The sequence below is a fragment of the Hipposideros armiger genome, unplaced genomic scaffold (genome assembly GCF_001890085.2).
Source record: "Hipposideros armiger isolate ML-2016 unplaced genomic scaffold, ASM189008v1 scaffold_532, whole genome shotgun sequence".
Classification (NCBI taxonomy): Eukaryota; Metazoa; Chordata; class Mammalia; order Chiroptera; family Hipposideridae; genus Hipposideros; species Hipposideros armiger.
In genome coordinates, this window is record NW_017731882.1 from 935,107 (window position 1) to 952,339 (window position 17,233).

A 17,233-nucleotide genomic window follows, 5' to 3' on the forward strand; every position below is an offset into this window, starting at 1 on the left:
CTCAGGAAGTGTATTCTGGGAAGGTTGGCCATAGAGACTAGCTTAATTGAACAGGAGGTTTTCTGAATTAAAGAATTAGAGGGTAAAGCTTGGTAAGGCAGTTTTGTGGATTTGCAATTTTCTGTGCTTCAGTTTCATATATTTGTCTATTTACTAGATGTTTTTCTTTGCATTATCTAAAGTCCACTTTCATCTTATTGTTAACTTGCATAGAGATTTATTTAATATGGATTACGTATTTTATTTTTCAGAAATGTAAATTGAGTTGCCAGTCTAATATTTACTTTATTCTCCCTTAGTTTTCATACATTTGACTTTGCAATTATAAAATTTTTATTAACTTTTTCTGTATGTTTCACAGCTATTGAGAATTCGGTGGAAAATACGTATTGTAAAATCTGAAAGGCTTTGGATTTTTTTATTTGACTGTATTAAGATCATGCCATTTGGTATTGAAATCAAGAACTTACAACATCCTGTCTTCCCTTTACAAGTTGTTAAAAGATAAACTGAGGCATATTAAACATTTTCAGAGTTTATTCAAACAAAAATCATTTGAATCAGGCAGCACCAAGCAGGAAGTGGTTAGGAGCCTTTTACCAACAGGACTTGATAGAGAAAAGCTGGAAACAAAGCATGGACGTTCTTGTCTGTAGATGACTTCGAGCCTGGCTGGCTGTTTGTGATTGACAGTCCTCAGTGTTTTGGTTTTTTGACCTTGCAGCATTTCCAGGCCTGGCTTTCGTTTGGTTACATAGGCAGCATGGCATTAGCTCCCCGTCAGCCTCGTGGTGTCCTTCTTTCATTAACGTGACACAGCACATCTCTGCTGGTGTGATCACGTCCGCCGTGTGGCCTCAGCGCTGTCAGCACTAGCAGGGAAGGGGCTGGTCCATTTTATTGATTCTTGTGTCCGCAGCATCTGGCCCAGTGCTTGTGAAGTGATAGGTGCTTAGTAGTAAATGTTCCTGGAAAGAAACTAGTTGTTTTTCTTTAAATGGGGTATTTTCTAGGATTTTTAGGTGTCATGTCCTGAAATTATGTACATGTTTTTTAGAGTAGTTTCTGCTGAATGATAGTGTGTTTAGCACCTTTGTATTCTGTTGCTGTTGTTGCTGCTGTTGTAGTTGTTTTGTCCTAGGCACATTTCAGTGCCCTTTGGGGACAGATTCTTTGGATTCCAGGGAGCATGTAAAAACTTTTCCTGCTCTGAGCAACACAGGCTTCAAGAGGCCTTCCTGTATCCATTACTTGAGCCTAAGGAGACTGAAGTGAAAGGGACAGATTGTTTTTCTTAAAGTCCAGCATAGCTGACCAGCCTTCTCACACCTCTGAGAAGAGAGAACAGAAAGTAGATTAAGCTCCAGGAGTTATTTGTGTTTTGTGGCTGCACAAAATTAAAGTTGCAGAAAGAACCAGAGTGTTAGTCTAAGAGCTCAGACCCTTTTCCCATGCAAACAAGTGAATTTTCATGAGTCTGGGGTTGCACTTGAACTAGAGCAGTCACCCCTCCCAATCCCTGTTATTTGGGTCACTGTAATTATTTTTGCTGATTTGCCTCATGAATGTATACGGTCACATTATTTTTGATGCCTTAACAAACAATTCAGTTGAGTTATAAAGATTTAGAGGGTTTAAAATACTTCGGTTTGGTACCTTTATTTTGTGCAGCCTTAGATAAGGGTAACATTTGTAATGCTAGTTGATATGGCAGGAATCTAATTTGCTGCCCAGGCTCAGCATATTGATTGTGCACTGTTGTCACACACCAGTGCTAACACTTCACACTAGTCAGGTGTGGTACAAGCCTTTGTGGTGCAAGTGTTAGGAGAGCCAGGTGTTCCAGGGAAGAGCTTTCTCTGGTGTTCAGACCAAACGTGTGTTTCACACCACTATTGTGATGAACTCCCCCCCCCCCCCCCCCTTTTTGGCATTCTCAGCATCTAAACCCCTTTCTGTCTGTGAGTCCCTGCTGTATGGGTTTGGTGGACGGCTGCTATCTGAGGTTTCTGCCAGGATTTTGAGTTTGAAGGTTGACTGTCAGAGGTAGGGACATTGGTAATTTCTTTCTGGTGGTGGTGGGGTCTTGTCTGAGGCCTGGGCAGCAGGGGCCCTACCACCTGGTGTGGTCTAGGGCTGCCATCTGGTTCTGGTGACTTTTGGATCGTGCTTGTTTTTGAAAATAGTTCATCAGTGTTAAAAACTTTCATGACCAAAAGCTTTTCTGAAAGTGTTTACTGAGTTCTGTGTTAGCCAGGAAAGGGACCAGGTCCTGGGGCCTGCAGTCTGAACCAGCAGCATCAGGGTAGGTGGAGAAAACAACATGTCCGCTGTCCTGGAGCCGACAGGCTCTTTTATACAGTGAGTTGGGGAAAGAAAGATGTAAGTTGTTTTGAAAGAATTTACATTGGCTAAAGATAGAGGGGCGGGACAAGGTGAAGCAAGGGCAGTTCTAGGATAGGTGCACAGTTTGCAAGGAAGAAATATTTCCTAATTTTGGTTGGTTGTGGGCAACATTCCTGAGAGTTCACGCCTCAGCAGGATGCGGTGGTCCCTGGTAGTGGGCTGCTGCTGAGATAGCCACCTGGAAGGTGGTACCAAGCTCCAGCAGGCATTCAGGCAAGCAGAAATCTTGGTAGTTGGCTCCCAGGTATTAATGGTTAATTAGTCTGCTCTCTCTCTCTCTCTCTCTCTCTCTCTCTCTCTCTCCCCATGGAATTTAATTTAAATCATCTCAGAATTTCTCTGTTGTCATCAGCATTCCTGGTAATTCTTGGAGTCACCCAGAAACCTTTCAGTAAATTCCTTTTCTGTGTAAATCAGCCACAGTTGATTTCATTGCCTACAGCTAAAAGGTCTGACAGATCCAGCTAACCATTATGCTGTCCAGCCACCTTCATTCACATCAGTGAGGTGTGGTTAATGTGGTGTATGAGTGTTGTTATACTCAGAATTCTGTTCTCCTTAGAGCATATTGTATGCCTTGTGGGTCTGGCTTAAGTACTGTGAGTTGATAAGCCTGTGAGATGTATTCATCTGTTTATCGAGTATTTTGAGTACTTGTTATGTATCAGGCAGTTGTTGTAGGCGCTGGAATAAGACAGCAGTAAACAGAAGAGGCCGAACCCTGCCTTCATGGAGCTTCTACTCGAGAAGGCGGACTGATCCGTAAATAAAACAGGTTTTCATGTTAGATGGTGATAAATGTGGTGATGACAAAATTAAGCAAGGGATGAGAAGAGGAATGCTGAACTGAAAAGCCATTAGAATGGGAGTCAGGGGTGATCTTGGAGGATATAAGGAGACGTCCTGTGGTCTCATGACAGGTGGGGCGGGTGCTGGCGCCTTGACTCCATGTCTGTGGGATAATTCAGAGGCCCAGGAAGGAGCAAGTCTTGCCCAGAGCATTCACAGCTCCCAGACCATTTGACTCTGGAGATAAGCTGATTGGTCCAGGATAGAGACAGCAGATACATACAGAGGCAGTGTTCTGACAGAGCTGCCTGAATTCACTTCAGCTAGTCTGGGTGTAATGAGAGTACATGCATATACAGCTGTTGTAGAATGTAGTTTAAAAAGTATATTAGGATATGAGAGTTCATGTTTTAAATACTTTAGTATAAAAATGTAAGCACACAGTCTATTAACTCTGGATCATATGCTTATTTCACTAATGTCTGTTTTAGTTGTCGGACAGCACACAAAGAATGTGTATGTGTGAGCATCAGGCTTTAGAATAACATGACCTCTGGGGAGCCGCTGTGGTTTTTCCTTACTGAACATACAAAAGCATTTCACACTGATACTCATACATTAGTACAGTGTATGTCCAAAAGTCCAGAAATTGTAGAAAATAAGAAGCATAGTGAAGATTTTGTATTTCATTATGAAAGGACTAATATATCTTATTATGTAGAAAAGTTATAAATATATCATTTGTTGAAGTAATTGTCATAGGAAAAATTCTACTAAACGTCAAGTCTTTCCTTATCTGTACTTTTCACTAAGTGCCTTATGATTGAATATTTATTTTTATAAATGTGAAGATTAAAGAAAAGCTTAGCAGAAGCAATCTTAATATCTTGTTGATTACATTCCAGAAAGGAAAAGAAATGGCAGAACATTAAGCCTGGAAGCCATTTGCTATAATTACCCTGTGTGAAATGTAACTGGTAGCTGTCAGGCTTTGATTGAAACTTACTGAAGGTTACACCAGCTGCACGCATTAATTGTCTCCTTGAGCAAATGCACATACTGCAGCCCCCCCTTGGAAGCAGGCTCTTTTGCATTTAATTTGTTGTGTTTTATGATTGGGTTTGGATGAATGCTGCTGTAGGTTCAGATTTATTTTTTGTATTATTTCCAGCAAACAAACAAGCAAAAGTCCCTTCCGTTAAATCCTGAGTACCTCTATGTAAAATTTTGTAATGCTGAGTATTTGAAGGAGGGGAACTTTATATTATTTTAAAGAAGTATTTTGAAACATGTTTTTAATAAAGATTTACCTATCTACCCTTTTGAACATCTTCATAAAATTTAGGTCTTAAACAGCATTGAGACAAACCTTTGTATCAAAGTGGTGAATACCAGTTTGCAGGTTTATTTGGATTGTGGACAGTGTATTTTCTTGGGTGAATAACTCCAACGTTTGATTTGACAGCTGCCACATACAGCACTGTGTAGGCCACACCAGAGTATCAGAGACTCCTTATTCATGTTGATCGCCGTCTGAATTGAACAAAATTCCAGGGAGAGCTCAAACAGAAGGTGTTTATTCCTTTATTGCCCTCTAGGGAGCGTCTAGTTTGAGTCCTTCGGGAGCCATAACTGTGTGAATATGGCTTAAGTTCATTGAATTACTCACACTGAGAAATATTAAAGTGTTGCTAGACTGTTGATGATCTACAGTAGACATTTGCTGCTTTTTGGCTGCCTAGTATCTATTCCCCTTCCTGAAAACACCCGTTTCCATGAGAACACTGGGCCTGTTCTCATTAAGCAGGGAGCCAGAACCCCCACCTCCCTTGCGCATGGAATCTGGAGCTCCCCCAGGTGGGGGCCCTTCCACAGGGCTGTCCAGGGGCCTGATGGAGCTCGCACAGCATGACTGGGCTGTTTGGTCTTGCCTGGTGTCTCTGCTGTTAACTGTCAGCCTCCCTTGATTCCAGAAATCCCCCTTTTCCTTATGCTAATCAGAGTCCATTTTAGTGGCTTACCACCTTCACAAGAACTTTACTTGGCTAAAGAAGCATATCTTTTTCATATCTAAAGTGAAATTTTCCTTTTAGTCGAAGTGTCCTGCTGTCTCGTACAGTTAGTTGGTAGCAGCTTCAGACTCCATTGCTGAAGACAGAGGCCTTGTGCTTGCCCTGTGTGGACCCTCCAGGTGGCCGCATGGTTTCTCTTTGTAATTAGCCGTTGAAGGTGTGGTTGGTACAAATCTGGATAGCAGGTCATAAAGGGATTTGGCAGGATTTTTCTGTTTGTTGAATTGTATATAAAATTTTAGGAATGCTTCCCAGTGCTGTCGCATTTAAAGCCAGTTACTACTGGATGGTTTGTGTCGTAAAGGGACAACTGAAATAAAATGTTTCTTCAGCTGAATTTTTATATCATGTAGTTTTTTTAAATAAGCAAAATAAGTACTTCATTTTTCCTCTTGTGAATTTAAAGTGACAGTTTTCGGGTTACAAGTTTAAGATGACTAAACTTGAAGCATTACATTTTAAAATTCACTCACATAGAATAAAATATACTTTTATCATGTAAAGCATTTGTTTCCTATTAAAATTAAAATGTTGCTGGAAGAATTATGTATTGAAAATAAATTAAATACATTTTTCAATCATTATGAATTAGTGAAATGGAAAATTTGAGCAGTCATATTTAGATCTGTCACTACATGGTTTTTGTATTAACTCAGTCTACTCATCTTTTTGCATTCTACTTTCTGGACAGTTAAAGCATTTCCGTAGCCAGTCCATCTCTTAGGAAGGATGTCAGGACAGTTTCCCAGACATTTGGAAAGGGTTAATATCTGAATGTATCACCTCAGTAGGATAAACCTGGTGGAGGAGCACTTACATCAGCATCTTGGTTTACATCCTTGTCTGTTGAATACACGCTTCTGTTCTGTTCTTTGTGCTTAGATGTATTATGCACAATATCTTTGAATATGCTTCACTCATCACAATTGAGTATATATAGATTTAACCCCAAAGACATAGACTTAGCAGTGTATGTCCTGAAAGGTTACCCCAACTTTCAAAAGAAGACTGTGAAGTAGTTTCCATTATATTAGCATAAAAAAATAGTAGCATGGGGTTTAAAAAATATGTATATGAAGTGTGATGTTTTTCTCAGTGTAAGTGCTTTGCACATTCATAGGATTTGCAAATGCTTTAAATTTTGTGCCCTTCCCAACCCAGGAGTGAATTATGTTGCAATGAGTTTACTCTAACCTAGAGGATGTTCTCATCATAGAAATGTTACATAGGATGGGGAGGCCCATGGATAGTGCTAAAGCCTAATTTAATCCAAAGTTTAGATGACATACTTTTTGCTTTCACATGGAAAAGAAATGAGTGCTCTCTGTGAGTAAACTATTATTTTTTTTCCTAACAAGATGGTCAATCTTTTTATTTTTATTTTTTTAAGATTTTATTGGGGAATTGGGGAAGGGGAACTGTGCTGGGGAATTGGGGGAGGGAGACAGCCAAGTTGTTGTCCTTCAGTCTTTGTTGTGGAGGAAGCAGCTAGCTCAGCTGCAAGTCCAGCCGCCATCCGGCCACCTGTTAGGGCAGCCCAGTTCAGGGTGCCATGTTCAATCTTAGCTGCTGGTGGGCTATGCCCACCATCACATGGGAGTCAAACCAGCAACCTTGTTGTTAGGAGCACGTGCTATCACCAGCTGAGCCATCCTGCCACCCGTTGGCAGATCAGCAGCAGCTCAGCTCGGTCACAGCTCACTGGCCCATGTGGGAATCGAACCAGCGACCCTCTTGCTCAGAGCTCACACTCTTAATCAACTGAGCCACTCGGCTGACCCCGTGAATAAACTTTTAATGGTAACATTGCTGAGAGGAAGTTGACTATGCATTTTTAGCCTGCTCTTCATCTCACCTTTCTGGAGGGCATCCTCAGAGTTATTTGGAGTTGATGCTGGAAGGCCAGAGCAGCGTGTAGCTGAAGCTGAGTTAGTGAGGCAGGTGTGTGAGTCCTGGGGTTGAGATTATCGGCAGGAGTACAGTATTTGGACAGAGGGGCTGGAACCAGCCAAACCATCTATTGTTCTTCTTCCAAGAAAAGGTGGTAGTAGCTGTAGAAAAAGGAAAATATTCAGAGTAGGGAAAAGAGAATAGGAAGGGGGAGAAGATTTCCCTTCATCACCCCTCTATCCAGTCTGCCCGGAGTACCCAGCACCCCAGAGAAGAGGCAAGCGAATGTCACCAATGCAAGAACCAGACTCCCAGAACCACCGACAGGCAGTAAGTGTGGGACCTGGCAGTTGAATGCACTGGTCTCCTCAGTTGCAGTCACCACCAAGGGTGGGGGTTGTGCACGCTCAGCTGTAGCTTCTTGTGTGCTCCCCACTTGTGGGGGACAGCGCAGTGTGCTCGGGGAGAAATGCTGACAACTGAAAACGTACATCTGGAAACCTTGGATTATTCTGTTTGGCTATTAACAGCCCTGAAAGAAGAACCAGACGTCACGAGAAGCAGGTGAACGGTCAAAGGGAAAGACAGGCTGCAGCCTCCATTAGAAGGTTTGGGCTATGACTGGGTTCAAGTAATTTAATTGTGTGGCATGTTAGTAATTAGGGCAGGTTACTTAGGTCTCTGAGTTTTCCTTTATTTGTAAAATGAGAATGATAACATCTATAATACAAAGCTGTCCTAAGGCTTGTTATATCTGTTACCTTTCTATAGCAGCTTTGTAAACTCCAGTATCATGAAAGTGCTAGTTATCTTATGGAGCTTTACATTTGTAAACTGCATTGCTAAGCCTGGGTCTTAGTGATGCATCAGTGGGTTAAGCTGACACTCCCTTTTCTGCTGTTTGAGCTGATAGTCAAGAGACCTGGATTATGGTGTCGAAGGTCTGATTTTGCTCCTAATTAGCTGTGTGCTTGTCAGACTCACCACCAAGCATACCTAATGGGGACACGCACACAGGGTGCTCAAGCAGTCTGCCACATACACACTCGTGGTTTCTGTAAAATCACATTTTGCTTTACAATTTTATGTAAAGTTTGCATTCTAGCCTATACAGTATTTATAACAAATTGCACATACCTTTTAAATTACCTATAAGAAAGATGTAAAAAGTGAGGCGGGGATCTTGCCTGTTCTGTTAACTGGTGGGTGGGCTCAGTGGGGTTGGCCTGCCTATGACTTCACGTGCCCCTACACATAGGAGCTCACACAGCCAACTGTTGGGCTCCTCTTGTTAGAGAGGATTGCCTCTGTGGGGCCTGTGTTTCCTTTGGGGCAATTATTCTGTGAAATTCCATGTAACAGATATTGCAAGGAACCCTTGACCTGATTACAAAATCAAATTATATGACACGCTATTCTTACAAAGAGGTTTCTAGATATTGTGTAATTCCTAGCTATACGGGCTAGTCACAGAGGACTTTGCTTAACAGAGTCTATTATTATAGAGGCTGCAAATTAACACATTTCATTTGTTTCAAATAATCGTGAAAGGTAGTCATCAGTACATGACATTTCATTATGATGTTCTCCCTATTTTTATGTGTGATTATAAACTTCCCACCAAAAGGTTAAAAATCTTTAAGGTTTCTGTTCAAGAAGGTAGAGCAGGCACTGAGCAGTCATTTTCCACATACCCATATTAAGGCCTCATCAAAATGAAAGCACAGGCTGTAAAAGATATAATCATCAACCAACAAATAGCAAAGCGAAGGGAGAGGAGGTATCCACAAATGAGAACGTGGAAAAGGAGACAGATCGAGGCTGTAGCCTGGATGTGTAGTGCAAGATGTGTAGGAAGGAGTGGGAGGCAGGCTTTCCCCTGGCATCATGGAGGGTGAGTCAGCAGCTTAGAGTTTATAAATTTAGATAGAGGTTTCCAAAAACGGTACAATTGAGGGGCTATTTATAAACTTGTACTACTGAGCAGCTCCCCCCCCCTCCACACACACACACTCCCGATGCACAGTGCACACACATGCACACACATACTTAAAGCAGAGTCACAAAGTTTGCCTTGAGTTTGTTAGTGAATATTAAAATGTGCTTACATAGGGTAAAATTGTAAGGCCGGGCAGATTTTCCAAATTTGGTGAAAAATTAAGCCCTACTGCCTTAAGATATCTATTATACATAATTAACGTCCATCCTATGTACCTTAGAGCTATGTACTGTCATTGGGAGATATAAAAATTCTCATTCATTTAATTTTCTGTTAGCTTTATTTTCTTACAAAACTCTATTTGAGAAAGACTACTTTAGGTCAGCCACTAAAGAAAATTAAATATAGTTAATAAGCCAGTGGTGAAGATAGAATGGAATACTAAGAAATGCTCAGTCACAAAGTCAAGGAAAGAAGAACAAGTCATAAAGGTCAGGTGAAAAATATAGAAAACAAATATCAAGATGGTAAACTTAAACCTAACCATATTGATATTAAATTAAATGTAAATTGTTCCATACAGTGTGAATAAAAAGCAGAGCTTGCCAGACTGATTACAAAAGTAAGAGTCAATTATATACTGTTTATAAGAGAGACACTTTAGTGATAAAGATACAGATAGGTTAAAACTAAAAGGATGGAAGACGATATGCCATGCTTACAATAGATAAGAATGCTGGAATAGCTGTATTAATACCAGAAAACTAGGTTTCAGGACAAGAGATCTTACTAGTGATAAAGAGGGACATTTTATAATAACAGAACAGTGAATTCACCAAGAAATCATAATAATCCCAAACATGCATTCAACTGTAACAGCTTCAAAATACATGAAGCAGAAATTCTCAGAACTAAAAGCAGAAATTAAAAAATGTATTTTTGCCAGAGATTACATAATGATGGAGCAAATGGAAAGAAAACCAGTGAGGGTATAGAAAATTTTCAAGTACTTGACCTAATTGATGTTTTCAGAGTATTCCGCCCAACAATAGAATTCACATTCTTTTGAAGTTGTACATGGAATATTAATCAAAACAGACAGAAGGGTGGACCATAAAATAAATCTCAATAGATTGAAATAATACAGACTATATTCTCTGATGCCAACAGAACTAAATTAGAATCAATAACTTCTAAGTATACCTATGAGTCAAAGAAGAAATGACTAGAGAAATTAGAAAATATTTTGAACCTAATGAAAACAAAAACAACATGTTAAATTTTGTGGAAGGTAGCTAAAGCAATGCTTCGAGAAAAGTTATAACTTTAAAAGTTTGTGTTAGAAAAAAAGAAAGATACAGAATCATTGAGCTAAACCTCTACTTTTAAGAGCAGAAATTAGTGAAAAAGACTATGCACAATAGAGAAAAATCAATAAAACCAAAAGCCGATTCTCTGAAAAACACTGCTAACTAAACTAATAATCAAGAAACAAATAAACAGAAAAACACAAATTACCGATTTAAAAGATAAGTCATCACTACAAATCCTGCAGAAATTAAAGGATAAGAAGAGAATATTATGAAAACTTTATGCCAGGAAATACACCAACTTGAAAGACATGTAATTACCAAACATACTAGAAGAAATAGATAATCTTCATACCTCTATACTTATTTAAGAAATTGAATTAGTAATTAAAAAAAATTTTCCCACAAAGAAAACTCCAGGCCCAGATGGCTTCACTGGTGAAATCTATCAACCAGTTTAGGAAGAAATACTACCAATCCTACGTATATTCTTTCAGAAAAGAGAGGCGGCGAGAACAGGTCCTCACTGATTTTGTGACGTCCCCATTACTTTTCTGCCACCCCCTAAAAAAGGTATTAAAAGGAAAGAAATCTACAGAGTGGTATCCCCCATGAAAATAGATATAAGTATTCTTAACTAAATTGTAGCACATCATACCCAATAATACATAAAAAGGTAAGTTGGGTGTGGGAGGGAAACTGACCTGTCTGTTACACAAGCCCCTGATGGGTGTTCCATTCAGGAATGTTACTGTGAATGCTGGGGTGAGAGACTGGTGTTCTTGGGTGATTTCTGCTTCTCTGAGCCAGGAGTCTGTGGCTGTATTTCTTCTTCTGTCTTTTGCTTCCTTGTATCTGAAACGCCAAGAGGCTGGGGGTGGAGGTGAGGGAATGGGGGATTATGACTTTGATTCTTGGGCAACTCTGATGTAATGCTGTATGCTTGGAGCGTGAGGACCTGCCTGCCTGTCCTGCTCTGCCACTTCCTTGTTCCTAGCTCTGTCACTTACCCACCCTGATTAAATTGCATAGCAGTATGTTGAATTAAGTCACAAGGGCTGGTTTAGGTACCATGGATCCAGCAGTCCTCAGTCAGTCAGCAGTCAGTAAACATTTATAAAAAAAATTGTATAATTAGGAAAGATAATATATTGAAACTAAGCAGGATTTATCTCATTTATAAATCAAGCAGCGTAATTCATATTAACAATAAAAGAAAAATTATGTGATCATCTCAATATTTGCAGAGAAAGCATTTGACAGAATTCTACATTGACTCTTGATTTAAAAAAAAAAAAAAAACATTTAGTAAATTGTTTACTAAATAGCAGGGTACTTCCTCAGTCTGACCAAAGGCTTTCTAAACTACCTACAGCTGACATTATTCAATGATGAAAAACTGAACCATTTTCCCCTAATAATAGAAACAAGGCAAGACTATCCACTTTCATCACTTCCGTTCAGTCTTGTACTGTAGGCTCTAGCCAGTGCAGGAAGACGAGAAGAAGAAGTAAACAACAGATTGGAGAGAAGAATTCACATTCTCAGTTCACTGGTGCCGTGGTCATGCTCAGAAACAACTAGAGTTGAGCAAAAACACTGTTAGAACTAGGAAGTGAATTGAGCAGTCTCTGAATACAAATCAGTTGTACTTCTGTATACTAGCAGTGAACGATTGCAAACTGTAATTAAAAAATTACTTCCCTTTACAATACCATCTGAAAACATGAAATATTTAGGAATAAATTTAACAAAATATGTGCAAGATATGTACACTCAAAACTATTAAACATGATGGAGAGAAATGAAAGAAGACTTAAATGGGGAGACAACATATTCATGTATTAGAAGATGTCAGTTCTCCCAAATTTTATAGATTCAGTACACTCGCAGTTAAAATCCTAGCAGCATTAAAAAAAAAAAAAAAACGGCAAGGTGATTCTAAAGATTCTATATGAAAATGCAAAGGAAAAGTGGCTGAATTACACTATCTGATTTCAAGATTTACAATAAAGGTAAAGAAATCAAGATAGCATGATACTGGTGTGAGAACAGACATACAGAATAGAAATTCCAGAAATAAGACTCTCATGTATATAGTCAGGGAACAGAAGTGGGGAGGGGCAACAATGGAAGTCCCACTCGTCATCTCGGTACAAGAAGCGTCAGAATTTCAGAATAATCTTGGTCATAGTTTTATAACAAATGTTATTTTAGGACAAATGTTATGAAATGTTATTTTATGCTGTTAAATCACCCATAAGCTTAATTGCTGCAATCTGGGTAGATGTATATTTGTTTTACAGTTTAAGCATCACTGATTTAATAGACTAGCCAAAAGCAATTTCAAATACTTCCATTTATTACAAATGATCAATCTCTTTGTTTCTAAAGTCATATGAAACAAATAAAATGTTTATATGACATTGTTTAAATTTAATTATACTTAATTTCCATAAAATAGAAGATAAAGTGCAAGAACTGAGAACTTGTCCTTTATCTGTTTTTTAGATAGAGCTGCATAATTTATAGTGTGCCTCAATTCATGAGCAACTAGCTTGTTTTTGAAAATTAAAGAAAAGATATTTTCTAAGTTAATTCACATTATACTTTTGATTTTAAATAATAAAGGTTGTTTCTAAATGATAGCTTTACTGTGTACCAAATTAGCATTTGATAGTTTAAAATAAAATCCATTTTATGATTCTGTGAAGTTGTAAGAGGGCATTATAAATAGCTTTTATATAAGAACATACATATACATGCATAGGCACATTTAATCATTAAACATTGCTTGTCAGGACAGCCATGGAAATGTCCTCTGCAACAGTTTTTCTCAGATCTATTTCAGACTTATGCATATGTTACTATATTTATCTTGATCTAATCAGCCCGTGCTGTGAGGTGTGGTTATTGTATTACAAGCAGCTGTGCAAAGCTTTTTCTTTTAAAAACTACATTCTTTCATAGTGCTGCCATCACTCACATATGACACATTTGGGCAGCAAATTAAAAGCAAGTAAACTGTAGAACTAGGTGAATTAAATGATGTCACAATACTTCATGATACCTTTGTGGAAAAACTCTTTCAGGACAATTTAAAATGAAGGTATTAATATTTTTCAATCATAACAAAAGATAAAGAGTCAGTGATGTGGATTATCACTCTTAGGTTTTTATGAACGTGAAACTTATGCTGGGTTTAACTATGACTTAAATACAGTCATAGTTATTCTGAGGGTTAAAAATATGCCAACCTTTAATTAGTTTGTTCTGATGCTAAGAAATGTATACATATTAATGTATATATTTAGTGAATTTATAAGACTGTCAAAAGTCTAAAATTCCAACCTGTGGCCTAAATGGGAATTTTGGAATATAGAAACTCTTATAAACCTAAACGTAAATTTCACTGTAACTTTTGTGTGGCATTTTGAAAATACTGTAAATGTCAGATTCTGTTGACCTTTGAATCTGTGCTGCATGGCAGGCCCTGGGCTAGGCGTTACCTGTTGTCTCCTGTTTCACCACCTGCCTACGAGGTCATTTACTCAGGCTACCGATGTGGAAACTGAGTTTTAGAACCTCCTGCAGGGTCACACAGCTGATCAGGGACATTTGATCTGAGTGGATGTATTGATTAGTTAAGAGAAGTGCTCTGATGTTAGGAAGACGAGCTTCACAGTGTGAACATTTTGCATTGACAGCACATAAAGGTTGACAATATAGACTCTTCTTTACTTTTTGTATTAACTGAAGAGATAAGTACTTGGACAATTTGCAATTTAATTTTTAAAGATTTTTATTGGAGAATTAGGGAAGGGGAACACTGTGTTTTTCCAGGACCCATCAGCTCCAAGTCAAGTTGCTATTCTTCAATCTTAGTTGTGGAGGGTGCAGCTCAGCTCCCAAGTCCAGTTGCCGTTTTCAATCTAGTTGCAGGGTGGCACAACCCACCATCCCAAGTGGGATTCGAACCAGCAACCTTATTAAGAGCATGCGCTCTCACCAGCTGAGCCATCCAGAGGCCCGGCGGCAGCTCACACCCGCTCAGCTCAAGGTGCTGTGTTCAATATTAGTTGCTTGGTGGAGGGGGAGGGGCGCAGCCCACCATCCCATGTGGGAGTCCAACCGGCAACCTTATTGTTAGGAGCACGTGCTCTCACCAGCTGAGCCATCCGGCCGCCTGTTGGCAGCTCAGCAGCATCTCAGCTCGGGTGCAGCTCACTGGCCCATGTGGGAATCGAACTGGCGACCCTGTTGCCCAGAGATCGCGCTCTAACCAACTGTGTCACCTGGCCAGCCCCAATCTGCTATTTTAGATTAGCCGTTTCTTATGTTAGAATTCATTTTTGTTTCTACTGCCACGCTGTGAGTTCAGACTCCCATTACCTGCCACCTCAGCTAATCTAGCATTTCGTTCAGAAGCAATCTGAACAATGGAATGTCTCTGGGATTCTGTCTGTCCTCTCCTCGGGACGTTTACATCCATATGATGATTGCCAAATTAATTTTCCTCTAAAGCTTTCAACAGCTAACATTGCTTGCCAAAGAAAGCATAAACTCATCTTGGCACTGAAGACTTGAATTTGGCTTTCCAGTTTTGGCCTTCGCGTTCCATGCCTGTGCCCCATCTCAGCCATTTGAGATCCCTCCTGTTTGGAAGGACGTGAGCTGAGCTGAGCTGCAGTGGAGAGCCTCTCCCTTAGCTCCCGTCTCCACACAGCTTCTGTCTGCTCCTCCTGGGGACTTTCCTGCTCTCTGCTGTGGCACTTGTTTCAGACCTCTTACATACCTAATAGTTTTAGTATCAAATCACAGAATGGAGGAAATTAAGGTCAGCAATAAATATGTGCACATCGTCCAGAGATTACCTTCTTCACACTTTTGCAGTTTTTCTTATGTGTGGTTTCTGATATAGGTTGGAGCACTCAAGATAATCCACATTTATTTTGTTACATTCTTTCCGCTAATTTGTTTGTATATGGACCTTCAGGTATGCCAAAAAGGACATTAGTTTTATTTGCATTTTAATTAGTTTGAAGTATAATTCTTGTCACTCTTGCTTGACTTTCTTTTTCTGATTTCTTCCTTGTTTATAGTTTGTTTTCTTGAATCATGTTATATTTAATACCATAAAATACGATTTACATATGCAGGAGAATTACTTGTGTAGCACTCACTTTAAGGAGTACAATGCTTGCCCACTGCATTGTGATATATTTAGATAACCTGCTGGACTAGTCGGAAAAGAGATTCTCGGTGTTGATTCATGAGGAGCCGAGTAGTCATGAGCAGCCTGCAGAGCTGCTGCCTGCAGCCCTCCTCCGCTCGAGCACCAGGATTTGGGCTCAGAGAGCCACAGCGCCCTGAAAGCCAGCTCCTCACTGCATGTGCCGGATGCTGGTTCAGCTAAAGCAGAGAGAGGCCTGTTCTGGGTGAGGAGGCTGCTGTGATGAGGCCAGCAGGGCCACCTCCGTCTCCCCGTTCATATCTCACAGGTTTCTCTTTTCTTGAGTCTTTGCTGCTCAGACCCCATAATTTATTTTCTGCTTTCACAGAGATTCCGTGGAATGTGTTATAAATGTAACATAATACAGAGGAGGGTATTATTTACAGGCTTAGTTTTTAGGATATAAGACCAGCCATGATTTATTGATGAGTATAACTATCTGAAGTCAGAATATCTGATATACCCAGAGAGTTGTTTGCTCGCTTCATATTATACTGTGGAGAGGGCCCCAACCTATGCATTCTGTCACACCTGAGGATGGTGACTGCCAAATTAAGTTTTCCAGGTTTCTCTCAGATGAGCCGCTCGCTCACAGTCTGAGGCTGTGACGTTTATTCGGTTCAGACTTGTTTTTCGTCTGCGTTCCTGAAGGACTGTTGTAGGATCCATGTGAACTGAGTCATTTCTAGTAATGAAAGGGCCTTGTTTAAGGAATTGTGTGATGAATAATTCTCTAAAGAGTAATAGACCATAGTTTACTTTAAAAAATTATAAATTATACATTGGATTTAAAGGAAAAGATTTTTAAAAACACTAGTAATAATCGCTGGTATAGAAACAAAAAGCTTGTCTATTCCCATTAAACATTCATCTATACCATATATGGTTAATTTATAGTCTAGTAAAAATGTGAAAATTAAAAGATTGTTTTGGTTCTTCCATATTTAAGTATTAGTTTTAATGGCTTTATTTCTTTGCCTTTAGAGTTTCATTATACTTTTGTTCCAGTTTAGTCAAAACATGTCTTATGTCCCTATCCAGTGGCATCTTAATTTTTTTAATAGTGTTGGTTTCAAGTATTCCTTTGCCTCTTTTCATTTACAGTATGTGAGCTCCTTGGCAGCCCGAGTGTCCCCTACCCTTGTGCTCCTGCAGCCATTAGAGTTGAGATTTCAGCGAGGACAGTCTCAGAGAGACATGAGATAGTGACACAGTGACACCTGTGTCTGACACCTAGGTGTGCTAACGATTGCCTCTCGGGCCTAACGGGGAGCTATGGCACCACCTCAAAGGGTTGGTGCAAGAATTAAATGCGTTTATCAAGTACTGAGAACAGGGCCTGGCACACAATACGCTCTAGATACATGTCCCTGGCTTGCTGTTTTTCCCTTTTTTCCAAGGCACCGTTATTGCCTGTAGTTGTTACTTGATTATATATTAAAGTTAAAAAAAAAAGACTTCTGCTTCCTACCACCACTATGAGAGAGAGAGAGAGAGAGAGAGAGAGAGAGAGAGAGAGAGAGAGAGAGAGAGAGAGAGAGAAAGAGAAGACTGATTGGTAAATTGGTAGAGTACCGCAATAGCTTTTGTGGTT

The 17,233-nt window shown here is 39.6% G+C and overlaps 1 protein-coding gene and 1 long non-coding RNA gene across 8 annotated transcripts in view; one reads left to right on the top strand and one right to left on the bottom strand.

Annotated features, from left to right (window-relative positions):
- Nucleotides 1–17,233, top strand: part of AUH (AU RNA binding methylglutaconyl-CoA hydratase) — a 184,175-nt gene that overhangs the window by 124,929 nt on the left and 42,013 nt on the right. The gene's annotated exons all lie outside the window — the stretch shown is intronic.
- Nucleotides 386–11,239, bottom strand: LOC109396677 (uncharacterized). The gene is made up of 3 exons (XR_002126887.1): nt 11,111–11,239; nt 7,123–7,318; nt 386–1,331 (listed from the first exon to the last, which is right to left on the bottom strand). It is a non-coding gene; the product is annotated as an uncharacterized LOC109396677 (long non-coding RNA).